This window comes from Melospiza melodia, chromosome 3 (assembly GCF_035770615.1).
Source record: "Melospiza melodia melodia isolate bMelMel2 chromosome 3, bMelMel2.pri, whole genome shotgun sequence".
In the NCBI taxonomy this organism is placed as follows: Eukaryota; Metazoa; Chordata; class Aves; order Passeriformes; family Passerellidae; genus Melospiza; species Melospiza melodia.
Window position 1 is genome coordinate 18552730 of NC_086196.1, and position 17237 is coordinate 18569966.

Here is a 17237-nt window from a genome sequence, read left to right on the forward strand (position 1 = left end):
CTTCCCTGGTTGACATCCCTTGGCTCCTGGGACAACCTTTGCTGGCTGCAGTAGCCCCAAAGGGTTCCTTGTTTGTTTTATGCAGGATTTTCATTCCGAAACACAAATCCTCTCTGGCAGCCATATGGAACTGTGCACCCTTTATCCTGCCTTGGGTAATAGAAAATGGAGGAGCAGGAGCTGTTTTCCCTCTGCACATGTCCTGTCTTCATTTGCAGCATGCAGACCTGTGCCAGCCCACAGGCACAATCCTCCCTGTCCTGGCCTGTTGATTTGACCATGGTTGCTCAGTTACAAGTGATAATGAAATGACATTCAATGATACTGTGTGGATGGAACTGAGAGTGGTATTTTGGTATTTTTTTGGTATTGTTCATGGACTCGTAAATGAAAGAGAAAAAATAAATTGTATCTTTTAAAAATGAAAAACAGATTTGAAAAAGTTGGTGTATAGATTTTGTTTTAAAGTGTACTTCTACTGACAAAGCTTATAAAAACATTCCAAAGTAATGTAGTGTGATGACCTTTGCTCATAATCACAGAAAGCCTCTCCAAGTTTTTTATTTTTTAATAAGTCTATCATTAATCTTCAATGAAAATAATATAGATTTTATGAAGAAAGCTCAACAAAGTTCTTGGAAAACTTACAAGACATTTAACAGCTGAACAGTGTATCTCACAAATGGACTTTAAAGGTGCTCTTTCAAACTGAAATCTTTATTTGATCTGGTTTTATAGTTAGCAATTGCTTTGGTCTGAAACTTCACCCATTCTTTCCAACTAATAAACAAAAGAATCCTGATATATAGCACTTGTTGGAGGTACAGTATGACAGCCTCTGAACCAATTAGTATTACATCTTAGACTATTGAGTTTGGGTTTATTATTTGTTCTAAGACATCCTACTGTACCAGAACTGTGTATTTGTATTTACCGAACAACATAAACCACAGGATTAGCAGTATTTATATACATACAATAAACATGCAGAAGAAGTAATGGTTTTTTTAAAGTTTTCTCTTGTGATTTTATTTGGTAATGTTGAGCATTACTCAAATGTTTTCTCCAATAACTTTAATCTGGATTTCCTTTCTGATAAAACTCTGGTTGTTTGCAGATCCACCCGTCAGTTTTATGAGGATATCTTTGAGACATCACAATTATAAAACAAACTGGAAGGAAGAGCAGCTGTACTTACAAACAAACATCACAGGCACAATTAATCTGCTTCAGGGTTTATGAGGGGAAGCATAAAATATCAAATAAAGGGTAATGGGAAATATTTAAAAAATGCTGAAGCTGGTAACAATCCACAGAGCAGAGCAGCCAGTGCACGTTCAGGAAACAAAATGTAGCTAGTAACTCATTTGGTTGGAAGCCACCCATTCTCTACCTCCCAACCTGAACTTCAGGGCTGTTTCATGTTTCTGAAACAGATGCAGCTCTCTCTCTATATATATAGTCCATTTACTTTGTAGATTACGATTTAAAAGATATTATTTTTTAAAGTGAAGATGGTAATAAAATCTCAAGAGGCCCATTTTGTTTTCTGTTGTTCAACTTAAACCAGGCATGATCCCACTCTTGTGGTTGAAATTTATGTCTCTGCTTAGATAAAAGCATATACATACAAATGCTCCTTTTTGTTTTTACTCACACACCTCTGTGCCAACAAAGTCTGCTGGAAACAGGCATTGAATCAAGCAGGTGTGTGACTGCTTTAGATAATGTTTTTTAAACCTCACTGTATAATTTAAGATTTTAAAAAGTAATGATTCTTCTATATATAACAATAAATTCAACCCAGAAATTCCATTTTAGAATCTGAATTAGCTGGATAATGCATTTGTGATTTTCCTATAATTTTCTTAACCTGAACAGAAAGTTTCACCGTGTACCAAACTGAAATAGTTTGGTATATAAAATTTCTCGAGGTTTAGAATTTGAGCCTTCATCTGCTTATGTCACAGGTAAATGATTTTTCTCAGTTTTTGTCTCACTAGTTATGGAATCATAAATTATCAAAGAGACTCTGGTGGTCTGATCTGCTCATTGTGGCATTTCTGCCATATCTACTATGTATTTCTAAGATGTTTCTTTTTGATGTGATAGAATGTGCATTAATGCATAGATGTTGGCATTAATATGATATGAATTTCCATTTGTCCGAGAGGAGAGGTTTTGTTCAAGATGCACAACAAATATAATCAGTATGGTTCTTTAAAGAAAAGAAAAATACTTGCCTCTCCTCACTGGAGCACAGAGCAGGAAGGTTCTTTTTATCATGAAGTTCACTTGGCTTTGGTTGTACATAAGCTTTTTATCAGCAGACTGTCAGCTCAGGACACTTCTATGAATTGGTCACGAGTGCCTCGTACTGTTTCAAAAGAAGCTGCATGTTAGATCTTTCTTGTTAGAGCTCTATAAGCATGGAGGCTTTTGTCACAGGGACAATTCCAATTTAAACTTTGGTTTCAAAGAGTAGTTTAATTAGTGTTTTTGAAAGGACCTGTCTGTGGCTGATTCTGATCTCACTTAAATATAGGCAGTCCTGTAAATGAAGTATGAGATTCTGTCTTGTAAAGCAGTTCCTTGCTGCCTATTTCGAGGAAAATGTATTAAAAAAAAGTGTAGAACTGAAAATGAATCAATTTTTAAAACATAAAATAGAAACTCATGGTAAAGAGCAACAGCCCAGTGAATTTTTTCCAAGATGAAGGCAGAGTGCCTTTGGATTCCTGCCTGTTTGTACACATGAGGAATTTTGGTGTCTTGGGATAACCACACTCCTTGTCGTGTATTTTGCTTTACATGGACTCAGAACTGTCATCGCAATGCATATAAACATTTTTTATTTTCTTCACCTGCTCATGTGGCGCACACCTGGGGCCTGCTGGCAGCACACTTGGCTTCAGCAGGCGAAGGAGAGACACTGCCAGTTTGGAAAGCTAGCCCTGTTCCCTTCATGTAAGCATAGTCAAGTCAATCCCCCACTGTTTTTATGGAGTGGTTAAGGACAGGGCTGAAAAACTTCAGCTTCTACAGAAAATTCAGAAACACGGGGGGAAAGTGAACTGCAGTGGAGCCTAGAACAGCCTCATCAGTGTTTCAGTGAGACATTTGAAGCAGAGGTGCCTCTCCTTTGCCTTTCAGCTCTGCAGTTTACCCCGGGGAGCTGTCTGTCCCTGCAGCTCGAGCAGCATGTGCGAAGCGCTGTGCCAGGTGGGCAGCGAGCGGCCCTTCAGAAGTCAGACACATGGCACAGCGTCTGTGTGTGCTCTATTAACGTAATGGCTTGGACTGAAACCTTTGCTGCTGCTTAGAGCTTCCTGGAGGAAAGGAAGTGTCAGCTATGGATTGCTCAGAGCTGGCTGAGACATTTATAGCGGAACCAAAATTTTAATTGATTTGAGTTCATGGGTATTACATAAAAATTCAAGGCTTCCTGCTAGGTTTTTTGCATTAGTAAACATTTTGCTGAAACACTTTCCAGTGTCTGGTTGTCAGTCTCCAAGGCTTGAAAGCTGCAGGAGAATGGAAACAGCACAAGGGTGAGTTATTGGAAGGTGCCTTTTGATGAGCAATGAATTTAAACTTCAGTGCAAAGGCATCTTCTGGACCATGAACAGATGTCATCCATACAGATGTGCACACCAACACACAGGTATGGATATACGTGGGAGTTAGGGGACTGAAACCTCACTCCTGCTCAGAAGGAAGAGGTGTTACTTCTTTTTTTTTTTTTTTTTTTTTTTTTTTTTTTTTTTTTTTAATGCCTACATGCTCTTACTGATTCAGTGGCCAACCTGCGTGGGCCATTTTGGGGTAAGGGGAGTCAGAGAGCTGTCCCCTCCCATGCCTGCCTACCCTCATTTACTCATACAAACAGATTTTCCTTTGCTTTGCTATAGTGGGAGCTGCTTCCCCTTGGAAAAATTTCATTCCTAAGCGCCTTTATTGCTGCAGGTGCAAAATGTTGTGGTCAGAACTGAATTTGAAATAGGAGAATTTTGTTGATTTATTCTGAGGAGACAATTTGTGCTTGGAGTTAAGACTGACATTTGTTACTGGCGGGGAGAAAAAATTGAGCACACTTGGATTTGATTTTTGGGTGTGATCTTTGAAAGTGAAACTCTGCAGTGATGGTTATAATGTAAATAACAGCACCAGAACCAGAAGTTTGGAATGTCCTGTGTACGTCTGTCATCTTGTTTCCTCTACATACCCCAGTTATCCAGAGGATGGATGCCTACCTGTATCTTTAATCAACCCAATCCACAGCTATGTAAGTGATCAGAGTATTTTCAGGTGCAGTGCTTTACGAACAGCATTCATATTTCAGTAATCCCAGCAAGGCTGTCCTGGACATAAGTATTCCCACACACAGTGTGTGGCATTCTGCTGCAAAAAACCCCAAGGGTGTTTCCAGTTAAAATCTGGCCTTTGCATCAAGTTCATCCTTTGGCAGAAGAGTTTGTATTAGGTCATGAAGAAGTCCAATAATCCTATAAACACACATCCTTGAGATACAGAGCTTTTTAAAAATTAGGACAATGTACCGTGTTATCAACATTTATCCAGCTGGTCAGAAAATGAAAAGACAGAGTGAGAGACTATGCAAGTATGTATATGTCTTTAATAGATTACTGAAACAAGCAGAAGAATGATTCAACTCTCTTGGGCTAATTCCACAATGATTTAAAACCAATGTTTATTATAAAGCATGGAGTTCAAGCTGTGGAATTTGTCTCTTCACTGCCTGTGCCTTTCCACTCACACTCACCAGCACACACAGAATTCAGTGCTATCAGAGAGAGAGTTTGTGATGGAGGCAGGGATTTGACTGGACCTGTTTCAGGGACAGAAACTCTGAATAATTTCTGATCTGACTGAGGATTTGATTTCAAATTTCATGGCTGTTCAGATTCCTGCTTTTGATTTTTGCCCACACCTATTTGCTAACATGTTTGTAACTGACTGCTGTCAGAGAAAAGGTTTTGGGCTTGATGGACTTTTGATCTGATCCAGCACATCTGTTCTTATGGCAAGTGATGCACTGCACAGGAAGTAGGTGATGCAGCTTCACAGATTGCTGGTTAGGTCTGGACTGGGTGAAAGATGCTCTTTCCCCCCCTGTAAAGCTGAAGATATTTTGCACTTTGGCCACCACATAGATGCGCCTCTGTCCTTCAGGGACACTCCAGATAGCTGTTCCCTGATGGAAGATAAGGGCTGTTACTAATACACTCTGCTTCACTCAAACACATTTTTCTGCTTTGGCCAAAAAAATTCCTGATTTGTAGATCTTTGGAACATTCTGTCTGGTTTATTTATTGATTTATTTATTTATTCTTCCTGGCAGAAGGAAAAAACTTGTTTGTTTGTTGGACACTAATTATGAATTTTATTCTGAGGTCTCCATGACTTAGGTTAATTAGACCATGTTACTGAGTGTTTTCTGGATTTAAACACCTCTGGAAAGTAGGGAAAAGGATTCTTGAGATGTTCCATGGCATTCTTTGTCTACATCAGCAGACCAGCCAGATCCAGGATGTGCAGTCACACAAATTGCCAAGTTGTGCATACAGTTCTCAGTTAGACACCACTTCCACAGACTACCACAGACTACCACAGACTACCACAGACTTCCACAGACTACCACAGTTCTACCCTACCCTCATGTTCATTCCTCACTTGACTTTCTTAGTCAATGCTTTATCAAAAGTCAGGGTTTTTTTTGGTGTTTTTTTTTTTTTTTTTTTAATTCTCTGAACAGTTTTGCTGAAAAGGAAAAGGCAGAGTATCTATAAAAGTAGTGATTATAACCTTCTATCTGGGATTTGTGTCACCACATCCAGGGTACTGCACCCTCTCAAGAAAAACATGGACATTCTCAAGCAAGTTCAGTGAAGAGGAATTTGGGTCTTTCTGCTGCCTATAGCAGCCTAATGTGATGGTATGGAGAAGGCCAGGCCAGACTCTTCTCAGATATTATCAGTGATTAAATTCTGATATGAAAACCACAGGAAATTCCAACTACATTGTAGGAAACAGTTTTTCACCATGAGGGTGGCCAAAAACTGGAACAAATTATCCAGAAAATTTCTGGAACTTTTAAACTTGGAGTTAACTGAAAGCTTGACTGGACAAGAACCTGAGCAACCTTATCTAAATTGACCTTGCTTTGAGTTCAGAGTTGGATTAGAGATATCCAGAGGTTCTTTCCAACCTAAATTATGTTATGAATCTATGACTATATCCAGATGATAAATCTAAGGGAAACTTATCTTCTTCTCCTTCATAGACTATTAGTACTTGAGGTTTCTAAATCCAGAAAGGTACATATTTTTTTACTTATTTTGGCTTTTACCCCCTTTATTTATATCAGGTGTATCTACATTTGTGAAATTTCACTCATTCTATATAAAATTCAAATGAAAAGACAATTCTAAGAAAAGACAATTCCAATTCCCATTTTAGTTTTTAGCTCTATTCTTCCCTACAGAGAAAAATAAAATACTAGTTCAGAGAACTATGAGGGTCATTTCTGAAAGATTTTAGATGTGAATATTAATTTTTGATGCCTCAAATTCACCTTATATAAATTCAAAGAAATCTGATTTTTTTTAACATTAGAGCTGGTTGTTTTGGCCTCAGTCACCTATAACCCAGTTGCAGTTAACAAAAGCAGATAATACATCAACATGTCCACAAAACATAAAATGAGTTTTTCAAATTAAATGTGCCTTTTAAAATCTGAGATTATTTCTGAAAATCTTATAAACCCAAGTAAGTGAAATCCAGCAATCAGAATAAGTGCAGAATGCTAATCAATTTGTAATAAGTTTAAATGCCAATAAAATTGGTATCAGGCTGTTTGAAGAATGGCATTCTTCCTTTTCAGATATTCAGTGTTGTAAAGAGAGATGCCCAAATCACAAGATTAACCATAGAATTACTGTGATGAAAAATACCAAAGATGTGATTTATAATACTCAGTTAATACACTGAGCTTGTCTGGAGTGAACTTAACGTTACTGAAACTTGAGCAAATAATTTGTATTTGACTATTTATGGAGTCAATAAAATGAAGGATCTCTGTCTTCTCTCCAGCCAGCTGACTCGGGAGCATATGTTGGATCTCATGAAGGGGAGTCATGACCATAAAAGTAGTGCTTTTCGCAAGAAAGAGGAGAAATTTAGAATCTCATTTAGTTTTCAGACTTGAAAAGGTTTAGTGAGGGAGAACTCTGGATTATTGCTGCGAGTATAGTCTCTCTATCCTCAATCTCTGCATTCTTCCACTTTTCCAGAGTAAATTTAAAACTAGAAGAGATGAACAAACTAGAATTAATTTTAAAATTTCTAACATTCATAGCTATGTCATGACAGATAATTCTACATGTTCTCTAACAACTGGATGCAACATGTGTTTGTGCTTGTCCAGCTTTGAGTGTGTTTGTAAATGCGCTTGCTCTGTGATGACTGGCACGGAAAGGAAAACACAAGAGGCTGCACAAAATCGGAAGAACATTTACTCTGCAATGGCTTGAGTTGATGTTATGAAAATGCTGGAATGTAAATACAAACTATTTTCATGCCAACATCCTGGCCCTTGTGAAAAGTGATGTTCATTTCCCAGACCTTTCTCTGGAGTAATTTGCAGTAATTTATAGCCACTGTGAATAGCCGCATCTCCTTTGTGCGGCACACATTTGTTTGAAATATTAATCAGTTCCATGAAAGTAACTGCATTTTTGAACTTTTCCCACTGATACATGACAGAATATACAGTCATTACTCTTTCCTGTGATTTTCCTAAAGGTCTGTTTTCCCCTCATTATTACATCAGGAGAATGGAAGGCATTTTCAACACCTGCTACAGTAGCTCTAAAATGAGAAGTGAGAAGAAGACCATCTGCTTGCCGGCCCTTCCTCTTGTTACTCTGTTTACACAAACCTCTCCTGAAAACCACCCACTGTTTCCATATTAGGAGTATTCTTCACTTCTGGAGAAGGAGTTAACTAAGAAGAGACAACTTTATTTTATGAAGCCCTACATTTTAATGGAATTATGTACATAAAAACTTACTAAGCCATTGCCATTGTATATTACACAAAGCACACCAGTCATTAAGAAAGCTGCAAGTTTCAATGAGAAACCACTGAGATATTTACTTTTAATTCTACCCAGTCACACAGATCAAACAAACTAGAACTTCAGAGCTAAGTGGTGTTTTTCTTAGCACTGAACTATCAAACATATAATGAAGGAGTTTCAAAATCCAGAATTATTTGGCCAGGTTGTTTTTAGGTATTCTAAATATATAATATTTAATGTTTAATGCCAGTTTTACTCACTTGAAAATTTATGAGGTTACAAAGTGCCACTGCAATGTACTAAAGTATATGTACTATAACCAAGAGAGATTAAAATAATTTGAAGGAATGATAAAATAATTTCATGTAATGATCCCATAGATGGTCTCAATTGATAGTATTTTTTGAAGAAAAATTCATCTTTCCTGGAAGCCAGAAAAACAGTGGTCTCTAGAGTGGATATTGTTATCAATTGTCATTGAAAACAAGATTTCTATTATTATGTATCAGCAAATTAACTGCTAGGCGTAGAATGATAGAATCATAAAGTCATTAAAACTGAAAAGTATCTCCAGGATCAAGTCCAAGCTTTGACTGAACATCATGTCAACTAACACACAGCACTGAGTGCCATATCCAGTTGTTTCTTCAACACTTCCAGGGATGGTGCCTTCCCTGCCTCCCAGGGCAGCCTGGTCCAAGGCATGAGGACCCTTGATGCCCAGCCTGAACCTCCCTTGGCACAGCCTGAGGCCATTTCTTCTCATCCTGTCACCAGCAGCCTGGGAGGAGAGGCCAAAGCCTACCTTGATACACTCTCTTTTCAGGTGGTTGTAAACAGCAATTATGTCCCCCTCAGTCTTCTTTCCTCCAGCCTAAACACCCCAACTTCCTCAGCCACAGCTCACATGGTTACTCTCTAGATCTTCACCAGCTTTGTTGCTTCAGCACCGCAGTGTCTCTCTTGAAGTGTGGAGCACCTCGTTTGTAAATGTGGTGGAATCATTTAAGTCCTTTTCTGAGGATATTCATCAGAGCTAATATAAATGTACTGCAGGCTGGATTATTTTTTCCAGCCTGTAAACCCTTGTGTTATACATGACATAGAACCTAGAACTTTGTTAGACAAACATGAAAGCAAAAAGTTAAGGAGTTTTTTGTGTTTTTCAGTGCTAGTCGGATTCTGGTGTAACATTAGAAAATAGAAAACAATTATTTGCATTCTTGCTATGTAATGAGTGAAAAAATACCATCTGTATCTAGTCGGTACTTTATCACTTTCACAATTCTTGCACCAGCTCTCATATAGTCATTCCAATGGATGCAGAAAAGTTTTACTAAAACATGTGTTCTATTGTGGTCTCAGAGCTCACAATCCTGAGTGCAGTGACACTTCATTTTACACAGTCAATGTTTAAGGAAAGTGCTTGTCACTTACAGCAACGCAAAAAACTGCTTGTGATGCACATAGCCTGGACAAAAGTTCTCATCTTAAATTTTTCCAAATTTCAAATGACCTTTTCTTGGCCATTTCTCTGCTCTATTCCTGAAAAAAAATCCATATTCCTTTCCTTGGCTGAAGTGTCTCTGAGAGGCTTCCCCAATTTGACTGCCTGCTGCTGTGCTCCAGAATTGCAGATCACTTAGCACATATGGACCCCAGAATATTAGCCTTGGCAAGATCCCCAGGCTCTTTGCAAAATAAGAATTCACACTTCCCAAGCCAAGTGTAAGTGGAAGGTTCCCACAACATTGGTGAATCCAGAAAGGTTCTTGAAGGCTGTTCACATCCAAACAACTGAAGACTTTAAAGCTGTTGATGGGTAATTCTGCTTATGGTCCATTCTTGTGGTAAGAAGCAAGTTATTAAATTTTCCTTTTGAAGGCATACTGCATGAAGATGCCAGAAAATAAGAACTTTTCTTAGCCAGTGCTAATAGCATGCAGTTTAAGCTGGAGAATTTCAATTTATCTAAGTTCATTTTATTTTGCATGGAGGAAAACCTACTCCTTAGTAACAGTTTGAGTATGGTAAAAATAAAAGTTCAGTGGAATTTTTTTGTCTGTGAGTCCCCTATCTACTTACCCAGTAAAAACATGGATTCATCAGTTCATCTCAATGCTTGCAGATGGAATCAGTGGGAATAAAATCACAAGCAGAGGAAAATTATACTCCCACATTGACTTTAAACTGGCTTGAGCAAACCAACCTTTCCTGACTATATTGGTATCTTGCCTCCTAACCCTTGACTCAGAGGCAAGTATTAGAAATACTTCCACTACTTGGTTTTACAATGCAGCAAACACTTGGCTCATGGATTAAAATCTCCAAGAATTAATTCATGTTCATCCAAGAAGGCAAAACTGCATCCAGGTACTGCCACCTGAGGGTTACAACAGCAGAGTAGATTATCCCTGAGTTTCCACAGACGTTGTGTGCCCCTGCACACCATCCTTCTGTGGGAGCTTGATTTTAACATCAGGAGCTTCATAACAGGGTTCATTTAGGGGACATAGTACAAACTCAGTGGTTTCTACTATACAGGTGGTAAAAAGACTTCCATGTGGCGTTTTTATAGGATTCTGGAGCATCCATCCATTCCTCCATCTTAAAATTCATTCTTCCACATTGAAGGTTTTGTCTGTATGTATGGTACCTGTATAGATCCATGCAGCCATCTTTGCAAGTTCAGAAGACCCCTCTTTGATGCTGACATCAGACCAGGGTACAGGCTGGTACTGAGAATTTGGGGCCTGACTTACTTTTGTACTCAAATAGACTGAACACTGTCAATTTCCCAAAATGTATTCTTCCTTCAGTGTATCATTCATAGGGAATGATACACTGGTCATCAACAGCATTTCACAGAAAATAATGGGAAACTATGGGAAAAGTTTGACACTAAATTTTACTTTTGCTTCAACTCATTTCCACAGGCCAGGCAGTAAGAAATCATTTAAAAATGCAGCTGGAAATATTGCCCTTTGGACAGTTTTGAAACTAAATTTAGCATAGGAGCAGGAGTGGTAAAATATTCCTCCTCCAACAAAGAGATTCTTGTAGGATTTATTTTTAGTTAAAATGTATCTAGGTACATACATAGCTCTTTAGAACTCCATCTAGATTTCAACTGCAGCTTATCTTTTCTTATAAAGACATTCTACAGCTGTAGTAAAACAGTGATATGCAGATTTATTCCAGGTTCCTTTAGCCTGACTGATTCAAGTAACAATAAGAACATATGGAAGGCAACATACACCTGACTGTGGGCTGTATGCCTGTGCCTCTTTTCACTAATTAGATAGATGAGGAAAATCAGCCTTAAGCATAAAGTGTAGTCAAGCACTTCTCCTTAATAAGGATCACATACATGATGAGATATAATGAGATATAATGAGATAGAATGAGATTGACAACAAACATCAAGAACCAGAAACAGCTAGGAGAACTACTGATGGCACTGGGAAATGTTAAACCAATACTTGCTACATATTTACATACATAAGTAGGAAGCCAATTAAAAGAAAAGAATAGATTCTACAGCATAGTTCTGAGATTTCTGTACACACAGCACAGTTAAAAGACTCTTTCCTTTCCTGTGTTCACATGCATTTGTTATCTCTTAGCCAAACAGTTTGCAAAAATATGAAGTGATAGAACTAGCTGAGTCCCTACAGAGAAACAAGCGCTTATCTGACAATGATGTTTGCTGGAAAAAGCCCAGCATCCATGGGTCACTTGCAAATTATAACCTCAGGACATTATCATATCATAGCTTGTGTGAAATGTGTCAATGGTCTCAATCCAATTCCTAGCAGACAGGTGCCTGCATCACTGGAATCACCAGGTGGAGATGACTGCATTTTTTCCCATTAAAAAAGGTGATTATAGCTAACACAGTTTACAACATTAATATAAAGTACTTACAGTTCCCACAGCAGATGTTACAGAAACTTGGAATCCTGCTCACTGGAGAAAATTGTGCCCAGATGCTTGTACTTAAACTTTATGGTCCGAACTCTGCCCTCAGATGTACACATAACTCCCAGAGATTTCAGGGGGAGTAATGTTCGTGGATGTCAGGGCCCTGTCTAACTCCTTTCACAGAGTCCATATGGATGTTCAAGTGTATTTTGGGATGTGTGGTCAAAACCCAGCAGCATGACTGAAGATGATGAGGATGATCATAGCAGAGTAGCTCATATGAGCCTCATTCAACTTCAGGATCGAAAGATACCAAGCATTTCTCAAACACAAATTCATGTTTTGTGTTCTGATAACTCTCAGCCTCAGAGACTGGGAGCCTTCAGGCAGTTTTGCTTTCAGGAATGGTCCAGTAGGCTCCTGTGGAGATGTTAGCTGCGTGTCCTCTCTCTATTACTGTTCTACTTGTGTATCAGCCACTCTCAGAAGCTCGAGATTTGTTCAAGACATCAGTGTGTGCACTGACCCACAAACACAGGTCTGTTTGAGGCCACATACTGTGCCTGTCTCCACAGCATTTACATGCTTCTATACAACACCTTGATATTTGACACACTTAACAACAACATGAATTTGAACCACTACATGAGCTGCTACACAATCGTTATGGTATGCACATCCTGGTTTATTATTTGTGTTTTAAAACATCAGAGCATCAAAAGAGCCCAAGCTGAAACTGTGTTTAAATAAAAGTTTAAGGTATCTTTTCTTTGTACATGTAACTGGGGAGATGTGACATGATGTGCCATAAATTTACCTAACACACTGTGTGATTAATCTGTCGGCAGAATCTGCAGATAATGTCCTAAGGGCTGTTGTAAATCAAACTCCTAACAAAAGTAGAGGCTAGAAATAATGTTTTTAATGTTCATTAATAATGATATATAGATATAAAAGGATTTCCCACTTTAATGTGGGATTTTGAAAATTTAAGTTCAGCTCTTAATGCTGAGTGTCTGACATGCTCCCTGTAGGGAAACAGACACATCAAAATGTGTTTAATCTGATCCTGAAATGTATGGAATGAAACCTCTCTAGGGACTCCTTAATCTTTTTATTATGACTATTGAATAATCCCAAGACAGCAAATTTAAATAAAATTTTTACCTTTTCCCTCACCAAGAAGATTATGCTGGAAATGTATGACTAACACAGCTACATTTGTCTCTGAGCAAATTAACATCTGGGAAGGTATGGTCCTTTAAATAATATCTATGAAGATATGATCCTTCAAATAACACCTGTGAAGATATGGTCCTTTAAATAAACATTTTATTTCAAAATTTCTTGGCTCTGAAAAATGCACAAATTTCTCTTTTGCGAGGACCAGTACCAGTTGTACTGCAGAGATGAGTAATAGGCTGAAAAGTATTTTGAAAATATCCTTATTAGTCATTAAAGAGCTTTTGATATATTTTGGATTATTATTAGTGTTAGTATTAGTATTAGTATTAGTATTAGTATTAGTATTAGTATTAGTATATTTAGTTTTCAAGAAAGGAGACCAGACAACAAAATGAGATAGTTATAAGACATTATCTTTGCAAAATTAGAATCATAAGGATCAGACAGTATTCTCCACAGTTCTGGGGAAAGGGCTTTGTGTTCATGGTCTGAGCACAAACAGGAAGAGGCTCCAGCACCAGAGACCTTCCTGAAGGTGGTCCCTGACTGCCAGGTCTCAGTGCAGCTGATATGGAAAATCCCGGTTCTTTCATGGGATGGAGAGCTGAATATTTTGTCCAGCCCTCTTCCAATCTTTGCAAAGCTCTTGCATTTTGATGAAGCATTTTATTACTTCTGGTGGAAATAAAAGGCTATATGTGAGGCACTGCAAAATTTCAGGAGAACTTCTAGAGAACTGAAGTTCTGGGGAGTATCGCAGTGAAACCAGATAGGAAGCACTGTGCTGACAGAAGAAAGGAAGACAGGAAAGCCCTGAGAACAGTGTGAATTTTTGCATCAGAAAAACTAAGATCAGACTTTTACTTAAAATATGAAACATGGAAACAAGCAAGAAAATCAGTACAGATAAAATATGAATTAATATATGGCACTGTATGAAGTGTAGAAAATACATGGTCATATCAATAACAAAGGAGAGCAAACACAAATAGTAAATGATAAAAAAGAAATAATTTAATGTGAAACTTTCATTTACCTTGAAAATTCTTAGTAGATGGCCAACCTGCTAAGAAAGAAATCCCAAATTTAGAAGCTGCTGGTAGATGGAATTCTTTTGTCTAAGCATGGGCAACCAGGTGGTTTGAGGTACCTCAAACTACCCAAGAGATCTGAGTGGAGCTCAGAGTTTCAGGCCTTCAAGGAACTCTTTTCTGCAGACTCAGATGGAGGCCATGCAGGACACACCTCACTGCCTAAAATGATGCTGAATCCTTTAGTTTAGACAATGGAATCTCTTCCTGGCTTACCAAACAGATCGTGTAACTGCTGAAGTACCCTTATGCAGGTCTGGAGAGACAGTGCTGTAATACCAAGGAGCCCAACCCTTCTCTTCCAAGTTCACAGCAGATAAAAATCTTTGTTTCACTGCATAGAGGAAAATTGGATACCACTAACGCTAAATTACCCCTATCTAAGACAGATGTTTTGATTTTAAATTTCTAATACAAAGCTATTCTTTCTGACACCACAAGTGGTTGGGTTTGATCAGGCTGGCTTTTTGACCTCTGCCCATGAAATCACCTGTTCACTTTAACCTCTTAATCTCCGCCTCTTCAGTATTTTCTGACTGCCTTATTTAATGTTAATGTGATTATAATTCAGTACTGGAAAGAACTGCAGTTTGCATTTATATTCTGCTATGCTGCTTTTCATACTGTGATGTTAATTTTTTTCCATATTATTCTCAGAATTGGTTGTTATGGTCAAGTCAAATAAGCACCTCTGATCTTCAGTGCCTTGGGAAAGATGAAGGATTCCTTTTGGGAGACTTCAGGAGTCTGGGAAATGCTGGCTGGTGGCTGCATGTTGCTAGAACTCAATGTCCTGAGAATTTGAAAATATTGTTCATGTTGATTGTCTAAGTCAGAACGCGTTGCGTCCGGCGCAGGACAATCCTGTGTTCGACACTTGAGTTAGCAGAAGAATTTCCCAATGCTTGTGGTTCAGCTCAAGCGTTTGCAACTTGATTGCAGTTGCTTTGGATAAACAACATAAAATCCCAACCATCTGTGCACAGCTGTACAGTGCACACACGGCCGCACGCACTCGGAGCGCTCGCACACACGCGCATGCATTAGTGCCTGCAGTGTGTGCGCCTGTGCGTGTGTGCATGCGTGTGCATGCCCCGGGGCTTGGCAAGGAGCACTCCCACAGGGCTGAAAGCAATCACAAACCAAATCATCTGGGAGGAAAAATTTAATCAGAAAAATGTGAGTGGTAATTAAAAACTGTTTACTCCAAACCCTAAACAGCATAATCCCACGGCTGAAAGGCTTGTTTAAAGAATCAAAATACTTACCATTGGGAGCAGCAGTTACCTATATCTGTAACAGGTGTAGCAAAAAAATCCCAATTTATAATGGGGATTTTGTTGGGGTTTTTAATATTGGGAGCTGTAGAAAAATGGACACTGTAAGAGGAAATCTGGCTGTTAGTGTTAAGGACAGTATGAGGAAAGCAGTTTTTGGGAATAAATAAAACAACCAGGTTATTTATCTAATTTTAGAACTGTAGATAACAATACATACAAAGACGTGTTTAATATTTATTTTTGCTCTGAATGAGAAAGGTAAATTATGTGTTATATAAAATATTATTTTCTAGTAGTAATCAATGCTCTTAAATGACAATCAGCGTTAGATCCAGGTTTTTGTTTTTTTTTTTAATTTGAAAGTTTTAAAATAGCTGCCCAAAGAAAATTTTAGAATTTACAGCATTCTCTTTCAGTGAGTATTTAAAGAATTTGGAAATGCCAGACTGTCAGAACAAACATAGTGCCAAGACTCAATGTAAAAGGAATAATTATATTGGTGCTAGCAATTACAGGATTGTAAGGGAGATGCTGATTTCAGACAAAAGTATGGAATATATGTTAGTTCAACCAGATTCATAACAAATTTGAAGAATTTAATTTAAGGCAAGCATCATTTGCTTATGAAAATAGATTTCAAAGTACTTTGATGTAGCAATAATATTATGGCAACATATTGCAATGATAATAAGAGAAAAAGGTCAGTGTTATATATTTTTAGTTTTGTTAATATTCTTTCATTAAGAAGGAAGGGGCATGGAATCAGCATTACATTAAATAGAAGTAATCTGCCTAAACAATAGATCAAATAAATTATTTTCAACAGGGGATAAAGAAGGTAATTACCTTAAAAAATATTAAAAATTATGGTCGATAAACATCTGCAAATAGACTTCTAATGTGGACTAATGGATTCATTTATCAATAGCTCCTCAAACTTAGTGCAAACTACCCTGAGTCCTTATTTTGATGTCCAAAGTGCAAAGATCTGTGAAGAACAATGAGATGTCATTAGAGAAGTGCACCAAGGAGTGAATCAGTTTTTGAAGAACTCGCTGGAATCTAAATCTATTTACCTGGGTTTTAACACCAGCAAGAAATTAAACTCCAAATAAGCCAGTTCCCTCTCCCCACCCCTTTTGGTATAGGAGGGGCAAAAAAGGAGAGACCATGGGTTGAGATAACAATTTAGTAAAATTAGCACAAATTTAGCACAAAGCAGTGGAACAAGACACAATAACCATGGCAATTTTAATAGCAAAAGTACACAAAAAAGAGATGGTGTTTTATCCACAACAAAATATTCACCACCAGGAACAATAACAAGAAGGCGGACACTCCCTGAATGTCATGTCCATGTGGTTCCCCAGACAAAGGCAATATGATGACTGTTCCTGTGCCATTCCACCTGGCAAAGGCAATATGGTGGGAAAGCTCCCACAGATAATTTTTCTCACCCCCCAGCCCAAAATAACAAAAAATGACGATAAAAGAAAACCATTGGAAGCTAGATTGTCTGAGTAGGGGAGGCACTGCCCTCCTGACAAGCTCAGTTCTGTGCAGGGACCTTCACAACAACTTCTTCTGCTCTGCTGCTGCTTTTCTTACCTCTCCACCATGCTCCTTTCAGCTTGCCTTGCCTGGACCTGACTAGGT